At 39.0% G+C, this 19698-nt stretch overlaps 1 protein-coding gene across 21 annotated transcripts in view; it reads right to left on the reverse strand.

Moving 5' to 3' along the window:
* Positions 1-19698, reverse strand: part of MAGI2 (membrane associated guanylate kinase, WW and PDZ domain containing 2) — a 696944-nt gene that overhangs the window by 567292 nt on the left and 109954 nt on the right. The window lies entirely within an intron of this gene.

Here is a 19698-nt window from a genome sequence, read left to right on the forward strand (position 1 = left end):
GCCATTCTCTTATCCATCTGTTAGAAAAACTGAAAGGCCAGATGTTTCTTTGTGAATTTGTCCCACATTCATGAAGTTCAGTGAGTCAGCTACTATAGAGTCAGCTATTATGTATTCCTGACGATTCGGTAACACTACAGCACAATTTTGTTTCCTGAAATAAAAAGACATTAAGCTATTATTTTACTGAATTTTATGTGAAACCAATTGTTTCTTTTTCTACTCGGAGCAGTTTATGCTTCGAGCATGGAGGAGCAGTTCAGTGTTGAGGTGTTCCCTCCTGCCTGCCAGCCTGTGAAGCAGCTGCAGCCAGCCACAAAATCCACTCAAAGGTGGGACCTGCAAACACCCAAGACTGTCTTCAGTTTTCCCAAGAATTTCTCTACAGTAAACTACTGCTCCAAATTTCCCTTTCTCTATTTCCACCATGCCTTCATCTCTTTCCTCACACCTGGACTGTCCTGTTTGCCCAGAACAATTGCCCTGGGGAAGGGCAATTGCTGAGCAGCAAAACTTCCAGCCACAGCAAACCCCATCCCTGACAAATCCACATCCAATATTCCCACTGGTTTTTAGACTGACAATTGAGCCAAGTAGTTCAGCCTGTGCCATGAAAAGGTTTCAGTAAAGCAAAGAAGTGGAAGAAGGTGAGGATTTGGACAATTGGGTTCTGGAGGTAAAAAGAGAGGCAAGGAAAGAATATTAAATTAGTGTTTGGGCCTTCTAAGAGTACTGCTTTCATGCAATAATCATGCAAATGAGAGGATATTTTATCTATGTAGCCAAACACAGCCACACAAGGTTATAAACATGCCTGAGCTACGATATTCTCCTGATTAGTCAATGTAATAAAAAGAGAGAAAGACTAATCTATGTAAATTAAAACATGCAGCAGAGCCTTTGTAATATCCAAAGCTGCTTAGTCAGGCTTCAGAAAGACAACACACATTTTATGGTTGACACACAAAGCAGCACAGCTGGGAATTGCCTGCTGGGAGCTAAATGCTACCTGTAGGCTTTGGTACCTTTACTGCCTGTCACCTGGTGCAAAGCCTTAACAGCGTGTTCTAGGAATACCTTGGGAGGCTGCCAGCAGTCCTGCCAGACACAAGTTAAGAGCCTTTGTTAGGAAAACTGGGTATTTGTTCTCTACTGGTTTTAGAAGACAGGTGCAAACAGGGCAGGATTTTGGTCCTTAAAAACTGAAGCTATATTTAGTACAGTCGAATTTACTAATTTTAAAGGTATTCTTGATTAAGACAAATACAAATAATTTTGAAGATTAAATAAATAATGGAAAATGTAGAATAACATCAAGCAAATGTTCCTAAATAGCCCACTGTGGATGGTAAACTACTGTCCTGATTAAGAAGCTCAAATTCTCCTTCATCTGCTCAGGCACATAGGATTAATTAACAGGTTTTATTTTACAAGGTTTTCTGCAGTTTTCATAGATTATTAAATTGTGCAATCAATCTTGTCATAATATTCTAATTTTTCATATTTCTAGGATTATTTGTAACAGTAAAAAAGCCACTGCCAGCATCTGGGGAATTCAGATTATCCAGATTCTAATAGAAGAAAGCAACAATTTTAAACCAAACCTTCTGGATATGACAGAGAAAGATTATCAGAATAGTTTGAACAACAAAAGATCATGCATGACCTGATTTGTGACAAATAAGTATAGAATGCATCCACCAAAATTAAAGCTTGGTAATATTCTTCTACTTAAATTTACTAAGCAATCTTTTTCAGATTGAATTGTTTTGGGCATCATAGGGAAAACAAACAAACAAAAACCAAAACAAAAAAAGCAGGAAACTAACCCACAAAGAAAAGACCTTGAATGGAAAAGTAAATTGTGCTACATTGTTTTCCCATGATAGCAATACTTTCAATTATATGTTAAGGACAGCTGCTGCACTTGATGACAGATCCTTTTTAAATTGTCAGCCAAGTCAAACCACTACACTGTGCATATTCCAAGTTCACAGAGTGTTTGGCTTCCTTTGGGATAAAGGAGTAGGGGTCTTTACCTACTTAGAAATAACACTTTTTATTTAGCCAAATACAGCCTAAGTTATTCAAAACTGTACAGAGAAGCACAGGCTACATAATTAATAACAGTAATTAATGCAAATTACATATTTGTTATTTTGGAAAACAAAAGGACTTGAACTCCCCCTGGAAGGGAGCTAGGTGCTGGATAATTTTTGTGGTCCCCACCATCATTTTATGATGTTTCTATGGTGTTTCTTGAACTGACCCTGAAAGTGAACAATCAAATGTTTAATCGGTAAATTCACTGTTAAGCCAAACATTGTTTTAAATGGTTATTTTACCTTCATAAGAAATAGCATTTCTGCTGGTCCTTTAGGAAAGCAAATTACACAAATAATATCTGGACAAGAAATAATCAGTTGTTCTTTGTGAATGGGAAACAGACATATGAAAATTTCTGACTCTAGAGAGTTGGATTGCTCTCATTCCTCTCAGTACACAATGTCCATTTGGTGAGCAAGCTGGAAACAGAAGGTGCTTTCTTTAAAAAGCACATTTGTGGCTATTTTGTTAATAGCGAAAGCAAACCCTGTAGGGTATGGACACTATTTAAATACCAGAGGGATGCAGCTTAAATTACAAAATATTTTGTAGCTGTACAGCCACAGGTGTGCTTAATGAGCTGCACCTAGAGTCTGGAAGTGGGGAAAAAAGATAAAGCAAACATCATGACATAAAATGTTAGGTGACTGCATAAAGCATACCTTTCAAGCAGTTTCCAATGGTCAAACTGAAACTTTTTTCCACACTCTTAATAATTTCCTCTAAAAGAATCAAGGACTGGGTAATGAATTTACAGACACTGATCTATAAACTAGCAGCTCATATGAAGTAACCTGTGAGAAACCCTTGCTATTCCTTGAAGTGTAACCACCACCACCACAGTTTAGCAAAAGGCAGAGCACCTGCAGCCTCTGAGCTCCTCAAAACCTTGCAAAGACACATTGCAAAACCTGAGATCACTGTTGGCTCAGCAAAGGCTGGAGGAAAAACCACATCAGACTGCTCTGCTGTTACCCTGGCTGCTGTTTCCCCAGTCCTCTCCACCTCTGCCTCTAAGTTTGTGGCATCTGCCTCTTCTGTGCTTTCTGATGTGAATGCTACCTACTAAATGCTCTGCAGTATCTGCTCTTGTCTTTGCTGTGCTTCCTTTAAGCAGAGAGTTTATCTTAGTTGGGCAGGTGGAATAGCCTGTCAGTGATAGGAGAAGGTAAAGGTGTTATTTTTAGAGCTGTAAAGGTTTACCCCACAGGCTTGAGTCAAATTTACATGAAGCTTTAGGAAACCTCTTCAAGACTGAGTGAGATTTCAATTTTATTTTCTCTTGAATATTTAAAACCAGATCAGCAAAAAAAGAAAGGGGAAAAAATTAGGAAAAGTGCAAGTTCTGGCTGGATGAGGGAATGAACAGCAAATGTGAGGGATAATACAAACTATTCCATAGAGTAAAAACAAAGGCCAACTCTATATGCTGCAGAAGAGTGCCAAGGCACTGAGTGAAAAGAAAGGCAAAAATGAAATATAAATTAAAACAAACTGATATATGTAAGGAAAGAAACTGTATGCTGTGGTTGGGTCTGAAATAGTTATCATCAAAAAGGAATGAGATCTCAAGGTTAGGGTTTCAGAGAAAGAAACTCATTGACCATATCAACTGTTATGAAGTACTGATGGAATGAATGCACAGCAACCCAGACTGAAAAAAAGCAAAATAGGAAATATTAGACTGTATGCAATGGGACTTTTGAATCTGCAGAAGATAAAATTGGAGTGGGACAGGAAAGAAATCAAGAAATCTGGAATGATGAATGAATAGGTAACATTTGTTCACTGCCTTCTGAAACAAGGATAGGGGGCATAAAAAAAATTGGCATCATATAGCAGGTTGGAACAAAAGACATTTCTCTATATATCTCACTATAAAATATATTACTTCCCAAAGGATTTACAATGTTTACCTCAGTTCACAAAATTGCTGGACAGCTTTATGGAAGAAAAATCCACTGACAACTATTGAATAGCAAGCCTTTCCTAAACTTTATGAAATCAGTGATTATGATGTGCTAGAAACCATCACAACCAGATGATCCTGTCCTGTGGCAGGCACAGCTGAGGGTGTGGATACGTGTCAGGTCAGGGTTTAGTACAACCAAAACCAGGTTACTTGGGTAACAATTACCTACTTTTGGTCCTTGTTGACTGGATGTGGTAATTGAGTCTTTGTTCCAAACTCAGCAAGATTGGAGCAGAACTGAGAACAATAAGTGTTTCTGCAACTGGAATACTGGAGACATGGAACTGGATTTAGAGACTTGCATGGTAATCAAAAACAAATTCAAAATCCCCATGGAAAACCGTGCTCTATCCAGAGCAGGACTCAACAACAAAAACCTTGGTGAACAAATTAATTGTAGTCCTGCAGTAACTCAGGCTTAGTACTACTGCACCATTGTCTTATTGGAATATTTAACAGCTGTCCATAAATGACATGCAACAATCCCTGTTTATTTGTGGTATCTTCAACTACCTGCCAAACACTTTTCCATGAAAGCAGCATCTTACATATGCTTATTACCCACATGCTGAAGATGCCAGTAATTAAATGGTAACAGTTCAGCAGAGCAAACTACATCCTGCTCAGGGCATGGAAGGGATCTCAGGCCTTTAACTGCATCAGTTGCAATCTATAAAAACGGAAAGTTAAAATACTCATTTCCATAGTCAAGCTCTTGATTGACAGATCAAGCTTGCCTTCTGCCTCATTCCTTTCTCCTTAGGCCCTCCCAGACCAAATGCTCCAGCCTGGAAGCAGAGGTCTGAGGAGCTGCCACATCCCAGGGGTCCAGGCTCTGGGACCCACACATCTCCTCTCCCTCCACAGTCTGCCAGGACTGGGGCACATCCAGCCTGGGGCTTGCTGACACCACTTCCAAGCATATTCCACACGTGGATGCTTAAAGAATCCATTGGCAGGTTGCAACCTTTGCTCACATCCATGCTGGAGGAAGCACTGGAGCAGCACAGGGCTTGCTGTGAGGTCCCTCCAGCTTTCCCCTGGCTGCAGGCACTGGAGACCCACAGGAACAAACCTGGGGGCTGTTTCCTCAATTTCAGCAGTGTTGTCATAAAACACTTTGGGTTTTATTCAGGGTGGAGGTGGGGGAAATGCTTCCATTGTGAGAAAAAAAAACCCAAAAACTATCCAACACATCACTAACAAACCCCCCTGCAAAAAAAAAAAAAAAAACACAAAACCAAATAATAAAAAAAAAACCCCAAAAAAACCAACGAAACAAAAAAAAACAAACCAGATCTGATCAAACTTTGATTACTTGTACTTAGTTCACTCCTTCACATTAAATATCAGAGGCAATGCAGATAAAGATACAACAGTAATTGTAACACCCCATGGCACCCACATAAAATCTAGACTCAGTTTTGCAGAGTGAAAAGGAAGGAAGGAGAAACTACACAGAGTCCAGAAAAGAACCACAGGAGACCCACAAGATGACCTGGGAAATGAATTAAGAGCTAAGAAAGCAGTTTCAAATACATCTGAAATTCAGCTAAACAACAGCTTTCGAAGGGACTTGTAAACAGTTTTCCAAGGGACAACAGCTAATACTGAACGAGTTGTTTCTCACAGTTGTTTCTGTACAATTAACTGAGTTAAAGACAAAGACCAAAGCTCAGAAGTTATCTTCAGAGATTTCTTAAACTGTGAAATAATTACTTCAGGGGAGTTGTGAGAACTCTACCACTTCTGGGATATTTAAAAAACTACAGAGGGCATAATCCTAGAAAGAGTATTTTAGGAGGGATTTTTACTAGCAAGTACTTAACAGAGCAGTTCCATTAATTGCTTGTAGTTTTTATTTATTAGAACTCAAAATTGCTGGGGTTGTCTGGTAAATTACTTTTGTGGCAAGTATACCCTGAAATTAGCAATTTTTACAAGGTTAAATAATATTAGTGCCACATTAACATGGCATTTAAGAAAATTTACGTGCAACTTTCAAAGTTTATAAAGAATCAAATGCTAAAGATAGCAGTTTACTCCAACTCTGGATTATATTTCCTTATTGCTTTAATTACCCATTTAGACACTTAAAACTCAATTCCATCTTATTTCAAATCTTGCAATATTTTTTGTCTTTATGTTGTTCTTTTATTCCACTTTTTCTTTTCTTCCCTTTAATCTCTACTACTTTCACTTTTCTTGTCCTCTTCTGCACATTCTGCTCCATTCTGTATTTTTGCATCACTGGTGTCACATATGCCCTGCCAGAATCCACCTTTTTAATTTTTTTTGGTTTTTACCTCATGTGCCCTTTTCTTTCAGTTATTCTCCACTCTCTGTGGTTCCCTTTAGCATTTTTCGTTCAATGCAATATTTGCATTTGGTTATGCAGTGCAAAAGAACATCACAGCTCAAACAATTTTACACGAATGTGCTTCTCCTTATGGCTGTCCTTTCTTGTGGCTTCTGTTCATATAATGTGCACATTTTGTTCCATTTCATTTAAATGCCACAAGTTCAGGATGAGGAATAGTCATTTTAAGACTGAAAGCAAATTGAAAGGAAATAAAATATTTCAGTAGGAAATAAGATGGCTCTTTAACTCTTATCTGTTAGAAAATAAAGATAAAAAAGAAAGGTCAGAAATAGGATTAGAGGTCAGCTTCCAAGGACTTATTATATTAATAAATTGTTATCTTTTTACTCTAGCAAGTAAGTTATGATCAGAAGGTATTTCCCATCACCCATTCCATCTTTCCACTGCAGACATTTTTTTATTTTTATCTAGCACCAAATACAACTCATGTTTCATCAAAGAGCTGTTTCTTTCTCCAAATATTTTGCTGACTAATCCTTCATTAAAATGGAATTCAGAGGCATCACACTTCTTTCTCCCTACTCAAATGTTTAATATTATTCCTTGACCCACCAGATGTTTTCTTCTCTCACAGTCATCACAGCTACCTGAGAATTTAATACAGTAGATAAGCAAAAAGTATTGGCACTTTTTTGAGATTTTTCTCTTTGGTTTTTTGTTTGTTTTGGGTTTTTTGGGTGTTGTTTGGATGATTGGTTTGCTTGTGGGCGTTTTTTCCCCAGAATGGGATCAACACATTTCTGGCTTCATTTGGGCACCAAAAAAATATTAAAAACACCTTCAACAGCAGCAGACTATAACATCACCTGTATACAAAATAATTTAATCTCTCCCTGGCACATGGAGCAACTTTTCTCATTTAAGCAGCTGTAGTTGTACCTGCACAGATTGATCCTGAGAGAAGCTTGGGTGGCTCTGGCTGTGTGCAAGAGGCAGCTGTGGGTGCAGTGAGTGTGACACCATGGGTACAGTGAGTGTGATACCGTGGGTGCAGTGAGTGTGACACCGTGGGTACAGTGAGTGTGACACCGTGGGTACAGTGAGTGTGACACCGTGGGTGCAGTGGGTGTGACACCGTGGGTGCAATGAGTGTGACACCGTGGGTGCAGTGAGTGTGACACTGTGGGTGCCATGAGTGTGACACTGTGGGTGAAATGAGTGTGACACCGTGGGTGCAGTGGGTGCGACACCGTGGGTACAGTGAGTGTGACACCGTGGGTGCAGTGAGTGTGACATTGTGGGTGCAGTGGGTGCGACACCGTGGGTGCAGTGAGTGTGACACCGTGGGTGCAGTGAGTGTGACACCGTGGGTACAGTCAGTGTGACACCGTGGGTACAGTCAGTGTGACACCGTGGGTACAGTGAGTGGGACACCGTGGGTACAGTGAGTGGGACACCGTGGGTGCCATGAGTGTGACACCATGGGTACAGTGAGTGTGACACCGTGGGTGCAGTGAGTGTGACACCGTGGGTACAGTCAGTGTGACACCGTGGGTACAGTCAGTGTGACACCGTGGGTACAGTGAGTGGGACACCGTGGGTACAGTGAGTGGGACACCGTGGGTGCCATGAGTGTGACACCATGGGTACAGTGAGTGTGACACCGTGGGTGCAGTGAGTGTGACACTGTGGGTGCAGTGAGTGTGACACTGTGGGTGAAATGAGTGTGACACCGTGGGTGCAGTGGGTGCGACACCGTGGGTGCCATGAGTGTGACACCGTGCTGGCCCTTGGGTGCTGCACCATTCACCCCTGTTACACTTGCACCCTTCAGCACTACTTCAGCCTTTACACTTCATTTCCCTGCTCAGGATAAAAATGTGGACAGGAAAGGCTGCTGGTTCCCGTTTCTTTCAAATGCTAGGATTCCTCAATAGTCCATCTCTGATCAGCCAGAATAGCACAAATGTTGCCACTTTAAAAATCACAGTACATACAAGTAATCATAGTACATTAGAAATAGTAAAAATTTGCAATGCATATGGGGATAGCTAAAATAAGAGCATCCTAGAAGAAGAAAACATATAATAAAAGTAAAAGGAGGAAGAAACAAATACTAATTAGTTTCTTTTCAAAAGAAGAGAAGAACCCCATCTTAAAACTGGTTTTCACACAATGATTTTCAGTCTCATTTTTATGCTGTTGTCTGATTAGCATCAGAGACATGCATAACATTTCAAACACACCCAGGTACATTTACTTAGCTGATGTGTTTTAGAAGGTTCTTCATTTAAATAAGAAGCTAGCCCCAGGCAAGTGCCTCACAAGAAATAGTAACTAATAGATGCTCAGCCCTATATCTTAGCTAATAAAATTAAGTTGCTGTCAAAACAGATTAATCAACTACCATGCAGAAAAGGAATACATACATACAGTGGCACTGTAAAGACAAATTTGTAAACAAATTTTATGCCTAGATAATTCTCCATTTTTAATTCAATTATTTATTAATTTCAATGCCTTTATTCAAAAGGCAAATACCAGTTTCTACTTTCTTAACACTAGCTGCAAATAAGAAATGAAAGACATTTTGTGTAAAGCTCATCTTCTCCAGAAAAGACAAAGGTAGAAGATAGAGTTACATTGCAAAATGCCTTATGACAAGCATTTATGATGTCTAGAATAAATACAATTACTGTTACAGATTACTTAAAAGCACTTACAACAAACCTGAATTTCTAGCATTATTCTTGTCCATTATATTTAACAAGCAGCAGAAATTATAGCACAGCAGACAGCAAAACATTTTCCTGCTATCACCTCAGGATTAAATGGTCCTGAGCAGTGACCTATGTGTATGTGAAGGGAATTTTTCATTTGCTTCCTTCTGTATGCTGCAGTATTGTGGGATAACCACATCTTGCACCATTCTTGATGGATTTGCAAACTGCCACCAAATTACACCTGTTTGCTGTAATTGGAACAGGGGAAACTGTTGCTCATGTTCAGTGAAGCTAGGGACTTAGTATGTAACATCTTTCCAGACATAATTACATCAAAGCCGGGTCAAATTAAGAACTAAAGTCTTTAAATAGAGATTCTAAAGCTCTGTAAGTCCTGCTAATGGTTTATCTGGGTTTTTTAAAACAGACTCTTCAAAAAATACAAAGTGTTCAGCAAAATCTAGGACACGTTTTCACAAAGGAATAGAATTTTTTCAATGATTATTTTGTATCAAAAGCAGACTGGGATGACCTATATCATAAGGCAACATATTTCTGGAACCATAAAAAACACACTACCAGTCCCTGCCCCCCAAAAAAATTCTTATTAATCTTGTATTTTTTTCCTCCAAATCTGTGCCCAAATAATACATTTCTGTCTTTTATACAAGGAAATGTCACTGAATCATCTTCGGTCAGAAAACTTTCACGACCTTTACTTCTAAATTTCTTAAGTGATGTTGGAGCTCATAGTGAAAGAGAAGATAGTGGGGACTCTGCTGTTTTCTACAACGACTTAACTAACCTTGAATTTTATCAAGGAAATATATAAGTTTTCTTGATTAGTATCTTCAGTGTGTTTAGAACAAATACTGAGATGGCTTCTGAAAGTATGTTCTAGGAAGAGATCAAAGGAGTCCCAGAAGGATATGTGGGGTTTTTTTGTTGCCCACTGTAATGGGGTAACAGTCTAATGACTGATCTCCCATATGATAAGCTCTGTGCTTATTTGCCTATATATGCAATCAGTTTCTACATTTAAAGTATAGAGATAGAACTGGTAAAGCCTTTTTCTTTCTGTGTTCTGCTGACCTAGTGAAATCACTCAAGGTTAATACAATTAGATGACGGGTAAATTTCTTGATGGATGAGACTGCAGTGACACTGAAAAATGTGGTGCACATCCTATTAAGAGAGATTTCTGCATCCAATGCAATTAAGGGAGGTACAGATGTGAATATGGGAGTAGTTGGAGGAAGAAAAAGAAATGGCTTCATTCATCTGTAAACCTCTATAAAAGACATTTGAATTGAGACAAATACTGGCAAAGAGAACATCTTTCTTCTGATGAAGGCAACTGAAAGGACAGCACTCATCAGCTGTGTCAAAACTGTGAAATCCTTGAGTGTTCCTCAGGTGTGACTTTCCTGGAATTTGCCTGTCTTCCCTGCTGCAGAAACTGAGAAGCATGGAAAATAAGTCAATGCATACTGTGGAATGAACATATTCTCAGGCTGGAACAAGATTCCCAAAATACCTTTTTAAAAAGGACACACCTTTTTAAAAACTTTTAGGGACAACATAAAGATATATGTAAGTATAAAAGGTGTTTCTTGGCTTGAACTTATCACACGAGCCTTAAGTCAAATAAGCATTTTGAAAAATGAGCCTCTATTTTTTTCCTCAACAAGTTCACAAACAATAGGAGTGATATTTACAAACATCAGAATCAATGTTAGAAACAAAGTTATGTTCTGAAAGAAACTAAGCAGAACATGATGCTGCACACAGCTCTGTTACTGGCTCCCTGTGCCAGTGTGAATCCTCCTAGAATTAGATCAGACACAGGAACAAAACAGAAGCTGATGAGGTTGTTCTAATCTTTATTTGACAACCTTTTCTTTACAAGAAGCAGAATAAGAAAAGTACTGGTAAACGCTCCAATCCTGTTGGGCCTTTCCACCAGCTCTTTCCCATGTGAATTTTCTAGGAAATTTCTGGGGTCTAATAATCCTGTGCTCAAACTGAATTACATCTGACTCTTCCTTTTCCCAAGCCTTCAGTACCATAATCACTGGAATTTCATTTTTTCTCTCAAACTTGGCTTAAATTGGACAATTGATTTTGAAATTATCACCTGCATCCCCCTAGCTGCATTCAGAGATCCTAGACTGCAAAAGGCTTATTTCCCCAGGGAAGGTGAATGGAAATGAGCCACTAATGCTCATTAACATTTTAGCACCAAAAAGGGGTCAAATTGTCAAAAAACCTCTGAAGGTTTTTTCTCTGAAAAAACAACATTTTTTCTTGTGCAAATAGTGTTGGCAAATCCACAGTAACACATTCCTTCTGCCTGGAAGTCTTTGTCAGCAGTCAAGGCTTCACAAAATAATAGACTATTAAAACATCTACCCTACCCCAACTATAAACTACTTGCTTTTCTTCCAGTGGTCTTTAATAATGTGTGCAGATCCATTAAAATGGATGGCAGCTTTCCATTATAACAATAACTGTCACATTCTTCTGATAATAATAAGAACCCCTGGAAATTAATCTGCTGGTGCAACTTCTATAACCATTATTTCACTCTGCTTTCCTCAATTACAGAGGAGTTATGCCTACCTGGTGTTTTTCCTTAGTGTTTCATCACAGATCACAGGCATGCCAGGTCTCCAATTCAATATAATGAAAACTTCTGATAGAAAATTACATTTCTAAACCTGGAAAATATTCTGTGATGACCAAGCATATACATCTTGCTTTATCAGAGAAGGAAAAGGAAAGGGAAAAGCAGAGGGAGAAAGAGAGGAAATTTGCCTATTCTTTATTATAATGATTTTATGAGAATTATCAAAAGAGGATTTTTGCTGCATTATCAACTCCAGTGTATGAAATGTTATTACTCTTTAAATATGGACAGCTCAGAATTAAAAATGACATGTTTTTACTTAATTCTGACCACTAAAAAAGACACCTGCTCAAATCTGCCACCAAGTGACCATTTTAAATTACTTGGCAAAAGCCCGTATTAATGTTTTCAGTACACCACAACATTTTAACAAGCAGATCTCATTAGAGGACATACAATTTCCTCACCTTCACTGTAAAATTAACAGTACTAATATTCTTAATGTTTACGCCTGAAACAGAAAATAAATATTTATCACATTTACTGAAGAAAAATTTGGTTATGGCTCTTAGGAACACTTTTCCAAAGTAGAAGTATCATTATGGGTCTCATCTAAGAAAGTTTCCAACTCAACAAATTACCAAAATAATCAATGCTTTAGTTTAGGACCAAAAAGTGTATTCTTCATCTATATATCCCCATAGCTAACATTACCAGAATGGTTTCCATTGGGATGTATTAACCTTTTAGAAAGATTCTCTTCCCTTATAGGCTAAACACAGACCTACTTAAAATGATCATTTTAATGAATGCAAGAAAAATGCACCAAAAGCAGCAATAGAACCAAAACATGCAAGCACTAAGATACTAGAGACAAAAAAAAATCACAGTAATATTTTGACTTTAACAGAAGAATTAGCCAGGTTTTTTAGCTTTGTTATGAAGTTCAGGGAAATTACTATCCTTTCATGCTGGTATCTGAGTTGCTATGACCTGAGAGCTGAATTTGATAACGTGAAACATCCTAATGAATAAAGAACTATGTTTAAAATCCTCCTCTCATGCTAATCAGAATTACCAAGCCTTTTGGCAAAAAGGCTTGAATATTGATTCTGTTGCTTCCTTCACATATTTTATCTGGCTCTGAAGAGCTCTGTGAAGATATATAGCAGCAACCTTTCCAATCTGAGAGACATCATTTATCACCTGCTCAGACAAGTCCTGATGCTTGAAGAGACTACAAGGTGTTTCATAGCTGGTATCAAGTTAAAAAAAAAAAAAAAAGAAAGAAAAATAAGGGAAAAATATATACAAAGAAAAAGGATATTCTAGAGACAGGTTTTTCTCCACACTATTGACCCTGTAAACCTTGGGGCGAGTTTTCTCCTTGGTGCTGCTATCTAGTCCACAAAAGATGCTGATTTTTTTCAGCTGTAAGGCACTATTATATATCTTCCAATTTCTTCACACAAAGTCTGCCACACACACTGGCTGTCCTAGTAGGAACAAAGCAGTTATTCATGAGAGATGACAATGGTCCTTTGAGATTCAGGGGATATTACACCTTCTATATTAGCTAGCCAGTTCCCAAACTATTTCACTTTACTATTCCTGATAACACGTGGTTAAGGATCATTCACCAGCTAAACAGGTAAATCCCTCAGAAATTAATGAAATTTAGGATCTTGATTTCTGCCAGTTGGGAGACAGGATGCAGTATGGAGAAATTGAGAGGATTAACAAGAACACCAAGTCACTGAAGCACACTTGCAAATGAAATCATGGTTCTCAGATTATTTCCCTAGCAGCTATAGGGCTTTTTCACCTCACACAGACATATCTTTAATGACTATCTTTTCAAGATCAACTAGCATCCTTCCAAAATCAGTTTCTACTAAATGAAGCTGCATATTCCACCCAGGCTTCCTAGTTTAGCACTTACTATACCAGGTCTGGGTTTAATCACAAACCGTGATACTGCATAAAAGAGCATATATAAGTTTTTTTGCTGTCTCTGGAGGGAATGATCAGCAGAATGCATTTCCATCTTCTGTTTTTCTAAACACTGATTTTAATCTTTCTGAAACCCAGAAGACTTTTCAATATTTAGAAATATTTTTCAGATAAAATGAAACATATTAATATTTAGCAAAGAAAGGCCAATGCTCTAAATTAATAAAATCAATTGTGTACTGCAGGAGATGTGGACAATGAATGGGGATCTAACAACAGCACCTGCTTTGGAGGTATTTACAGAAGGAATCTATAAATTGCTTCTCATGGCTTTATCCAAAGATCCTATAAGATTAGGATCCAACAGCCATGTTTCATGGTTTCTGCTCCAAAGACATATTTGGGGCAAGATTCTTTTACAGCTCCACTAGTTTCCCCCTCTGGACTATGCCCATTTTTCTCCTTTTGTCTGAAGGTATAGCTGGCTGACATTTCCCAGACTGAAAGTTCCTTACTAATTGCAAGGACCAAGTCCAGGAAGGGTGGCTTAGGAGCCATACAGCTTGTTCTAAGGTCTGGAGCTTTTCCAGAAACCACTTGCAAAGTGATACTCCCTCTTGTTTTGCTTGGGGGACTGCCTCAGACTTACCACTCAACACTTAGTCCTTTCTGTGAATACTGACAGAAAAGAACAGAAATGAAAAAGCTCACCAAATAAATGATTGATTCTGGTTAGTCTCAAGCTTTGAGCACAATTTTCTACTCTTGCACTGAGAGCTGGGATTTTCCAAGGCATCTATTCAGTGCCCATGTATCAGTTTCACAGACAAACCTCTGAAGAGGGGATGCAGAGGACATGCTGACACAGCTATGCTTCCCTCCTATTAAAGTGGTTTATTTTTTTTTTAATTTCAAAAGAGAAGAAATCATACCCTGAGCACTACTGTTAGATCACTGGTGAAAGCAAGGGCACAGTGTTACATGATCTTTCAGGCTTTTATCCGCCTTGGTACTAAGTAACAAAAATTTGGTTTTGAAGCTTTTTTTAACGTACAGTCATGGAAGCTGAAGTTACATCTTTGATTCACAGTCTAGAAAGGGTTAACAAGAGAAATGACAAACATCTCCATGTTAAAAACAAAGGGACAAACCCTTTTCAGACAGTCATGTAAATCAGACCATTACTAGGAATGATAAATTCCATAACCTCACAAAATATAGGAAAGATCTTTTCTATGGGGGGTTGAAGCAGGCAGGACAGACTAATACACGTGTTGTTAGCAAGAGGGCAATTCTTTCTCTGTATTAGGGTTTTTCCCCTTTAGTCACAGGAAGAAGCAGGAATAAAACACTATCATCTGAAGCAGGAATAAAACATTGTAATCTGCAACTGCAGACACAAGGGCACAGAAACTCACAGTGGTACCTCTACTTTGTGAAAAAACTCAGATATTGGTTGGGATTTCTACAAGAGGAAGAAAGTCTTCTTCCTTTAGTTCCATTTTCCCAAGCAGCATTAAACACAGGAGTGGCTATCTCTTTTCTGGGGCAGCTACACTCATAGTCCTTTTAAGAATACATTTACATGCCTTGAAATTCCTTGAAATTACTTAGACACTAATGTTTCCATTTAATCTCCCAGTTTAGATAGGTGGCTTTTTTCCCTATAGAAGGGAAAAAAAAAGCCAACCAAAAAAATCCAAAAATCTCTTGACAAATCAGCTTAGATCTGTGCCTTATTCTTTCTTCTTCATCATTCATTCAGAGGGCAGAAGGGGAACTGAAGGCCAGAAGATTAGCCCTCCCTACTGGATTGCAAAATATAAGAAAAAACTGTGCCGACTGATTAGCTTTTAGACCGCCTGTTTGTATACTTTGGGGAATCTGTTCTTGTGATACTCTTGTGGAAAGGTGAGCAAAAGCGAATGCAGACATTTCTAGGAATTCATTTTCCTTCAAACAACGCTTGATGCACTTGAAGGTCAGGAAATATAAAATCAAGACCCAAACCTCTGACCAGCTTTGTCCCTGAAGGAGTAAGATATCAAGACTGATCTCCTGAGAAGTCTGGCATGGAAAAGGAAGGCAGCACTAAGCTCCATAACTGCATGCTCAAGCTTGAGTCTAGAAAGGGAAAGGAAGCAGGGAGCCTTCCACACCTGAAACTTTTACACTTGGGTCAACAACTACCAATTCATGTCCTTTCTCTTCTGGCCCAAAGCTACTCTGTATGAAAAACTACTGAAGTAGGTACTGCTTTTCCTTCTGGCTCTCTCTCCTACATTTGAAAACAGTGCTGTCAGCATCCAGGCAGGGAAAAGGAAGATCTAGACTTGGGTGACTAATCTAAATTGTTAGCCAGAGTGTTAGAACTTTTGAAGCTGTCCTATCTGGTTTTTACAAAGCACTGAGAGCTTTCATCAACACTTCCCTAATGGTAATTATCGGTAGCTCTGATCCATCTTCCTGGCTGTTTCACTGTTCACACTGCATCTCTCCAACCACGAAGTACATCTATTTTCTCCTTTTAAACAGACCGTAGACCTTCATGCACCACAGAACAGTATGTGTTATTTAAGATTACAGGTTTTATACAAATATTAAGTAAAATATACAGTATATGCATCAAGCTGTGACGAAAAGAAGCAGTGTAGTACAATTACAGTAATTATCTCTCCAATGACTGAGGCCAAAAGGTCCCCTGCTTTTATATTACTTGAACACCCTCTAATGTTTGACAAAAGCTGTACTATTCATCTTTAATGGATTCAGATATCATAGGACAGAATATCTGCTTCATCATGAGATGATTTTAGAGAAAATTTTGCTAACGTATTCAGAGTTGAGATTTTGCCTGTCATATACTTCCATCCTCAATATCACAAGAACATAGGATAAAAGGGGCTCTGGCTCAGTACAGACATTCTTATAAAGATCCACATCATCTGAGATCCTGCCTCTGACAGACACCAAAACTGGATATAGAAACAATGATGTAAAAGAAGTGTACTTGCTTAGCACACTCTGTATTTCAATACAGATTGCAGCTGAGGGAACTCCTGACCCACAGGAGTTTAACCCTTATAAATTAATATGCACAACTTCCTGTGAGGAGAGTGCTCTTTGCAAATATGCACGAAGAAAAGTAGCTTGAAAAAAACCAACCCAAAACCTAAGTCTCCCACCAGCTAATATGTGAAGCCAATGCACGAAACACATATAAGGGTTTATGGAGCACCATAAATGCTTTGTAAATTTGGTCCCTGCTTCTGCGAGGTGAAAGACAGGAACACCATACTACTACCTGTCACTATTATATTGATATACTAATTTTTTAACACATGTTGTACATATGACATTTCCAGAGCCAAAACAAAAATAGCTAAGAAGAGTGATGCAATTTTATCTACCAGCTCATAAAAATTAAGTTAGAATAACAAATTACCTTTCCCAAGTTTCTCTCTTTCCCAAGGACTGCCATGTGTTACAACGAGGTAGACAAACCACAGTGATGAAAAACCAGAAGAGAGTTAAGTACACAAACTAAGATCCATCCACTGCTATTGTGGTTAAATGCTCATCCTAACACCAGAACCAAAGACTGTCAGTGATTGTATTAAATGATACACGCCTCTGGAAAACGTACTGCCCATAACTCCCATGTTACAGAGCTTTGCAAGCATCTGCTCAAAGCAATAAAGCAGGTCATGGTCTCAGTGACACAAAACATCCCTGCCCTGAGGGCTGACAGGGATTCTGCAGAGGCAAAATGTCCTCAAACAAAAAGCAGACTGAGCAGAGCAGGCAGGTCAATGTGACTTTCTTCCCTTGCCCTCACCTAATCTCAAAGAATCCTAGAACTGTTTGGTTTGGAAACCATCTTGGGTCTTTACAAACTGATATGGTTTCCTATGAGGATAGGGAAATTAATGGAAAGATCTTGAGAAAGCACAAGAGCAAATGCATTCACAGCCAGCAGGACAGACCCTGTCAGAGCTACCAGTGGGAGGGCCTGCACACAGCCAAACCTGTGATCGATGACCACTCTGTGATTAGGATATTTTAGGCAAACAATGCAGTTCTTGAACTCTGTTCCCAGTGGGATTCAAAAGGGAATCGTGCCCATGAGTTCAGCATGCCAGCAAGGAGGCATTCAAAATCAATAGCCAAAATTTACCATTACACAGCTTGGGGCCACAAATTCCAGTGGGCTAAGATGAGATGAAGGAATAAATAAATAGACATTGCAGTATATTTAGAATAGTTTAGAGAACACAGCATGAAGATGATCTGTCCAGTGATGAGAAGGATTGCAATAACAGTATAACAGCGTTATTCTCTTTGCAGCTCAAACTAATGACAATGTACATTTGTAATTAATACACTTAGAACTAGAAAAGTGAGTTTTGTGTATTTTTAAAGCAACTGTCAATGTTCTTATATTAGAACCATTAGACTAGATAATTTTTATTAATCTATTCAATTTATTTTCACTACTCTTATTTGTGCAATAATGTAATTTATGGACTGTTTGCTTTTTTAAACAACTTGAGAGACATAAAGCCAATTTGATCAAGCACACTGGGATGCCACTGCTCTTCAGAGCACATATTTTCATTTCAGATCAAATTCTTCCAGCCAGTTTCTGCCTTGTAGTCCAGTCAACTTTCAGACACTGTTGGTTTGTTTTCCTGTTGCACAGGAAGAAGCACAGACTGTGTCTGATGGCCTCTGCTGTGCAAGAACTGCTGGACAAGACACAAGCACAGCAATATTAAGGAAGAGACTAACACCAGGTTTTCCTAAAGCAAGCTCTCTGAAACTCTGCCACGAATCACAGAGCTCAGTAAGACAATACAGAACACTTAGAGCAATTCTATATCTTAGCTTTCAGAAGAAATTGTAGCTCAAGACAGGAAGGTACAAATTCTAAATTACTAAATAAGAGTTTCTTCCCCCCCGGTTGCTTTAGTCAAGTGTTTCTATATTTAGAAATCAGTGATGTATAGAGACTAAAATGATTCTATTTAGACAAATACACAGTTTAAGGAGCCAGCAGAGATTATAAAAAGCTTGTAAAAAACCTTCTGAAATAAACATTCAAACCTGAAAAGGCACTGTAATACATTCTTCAACTTTCAATACAAATTGAAGTGAATAGACTTAGCACTAAGCTCTTCTGAGAGAGCAAGAGCACGTAAGCCTCTTCTCTCCAACTCAGCACAGCTGGAACCCAACTGTGAGCTTTGTTCCTTGAGCAGCAAAAAGGAAACTTCCAGCCCACGTTCAGCACAGCCACTGCCAGAGCTGCTGAAGGGATACAGCCAAGTATCTCTCACCCAGGTATCCCCCAAAGCCCACCCTTCTCCATGACATCCCCGAAGTGCTTCAGAGAAACCTGTTACAAGACTGTACATTTGTGAGCCATGGGCACATTCACCATCAATAATTTCCGTAACAGGTGAAATGGTGTTGTATGGAGTTGGCCTCAGTTCCTAAAACTCGTCTTAAGCTTTTGTGGTGCACCATGTCAGCTAATGGCTCCAAGTTTGCCAGAATTAATACTGCCCGTTATGCTACATTTTCACTGGCATACCAATGGCAGGACTTCAGATGGCAGCTTGCAAATCCCACCCCACCAAGCCAGACACTCCTGTCCCCACAGCCTTGCCCATCCACTCTTGGCTGGGTCTGACTGCTGCTCCTGTCTCTAGGTCTGATCCTGTTCCCCACCCACAGCTCCCTGACCACTGCCCCAGGAGACTCTGGCAGTAAACTTTGAGCATGTGTAGTAACCCACACCTGAAGGACATCACGTTTGAATGTGGGAGCCCAGAACAACCAGTTCACATATAAAACTGAGCCCATCTGATTCCTCTTCTCTTTGGAAAAAAAGAATTGGAAACAGCTTCCTAACAATCAAAAAGAGCAGAGGCGCAGTGTCCTGATCTGCTTCCAAATGCTCCTGTTTGCCAGTAACTGAGAATGCTTC

This window comes from Lonchura striata, chromosome 1A (assembly GCF_050655825.1).
Source record: "Lonchura striata isolate lonStrDom1 chromosome 1A, ASM5065582v1, whole genome shotgun sequence".
NCBI classification, from domain to species: domain Eukaryota; kingdom Metazoa; phylum Chordata; class Aves; order Passeriformes; family Estrildidae; genus Lonchura; species Lonchura striata.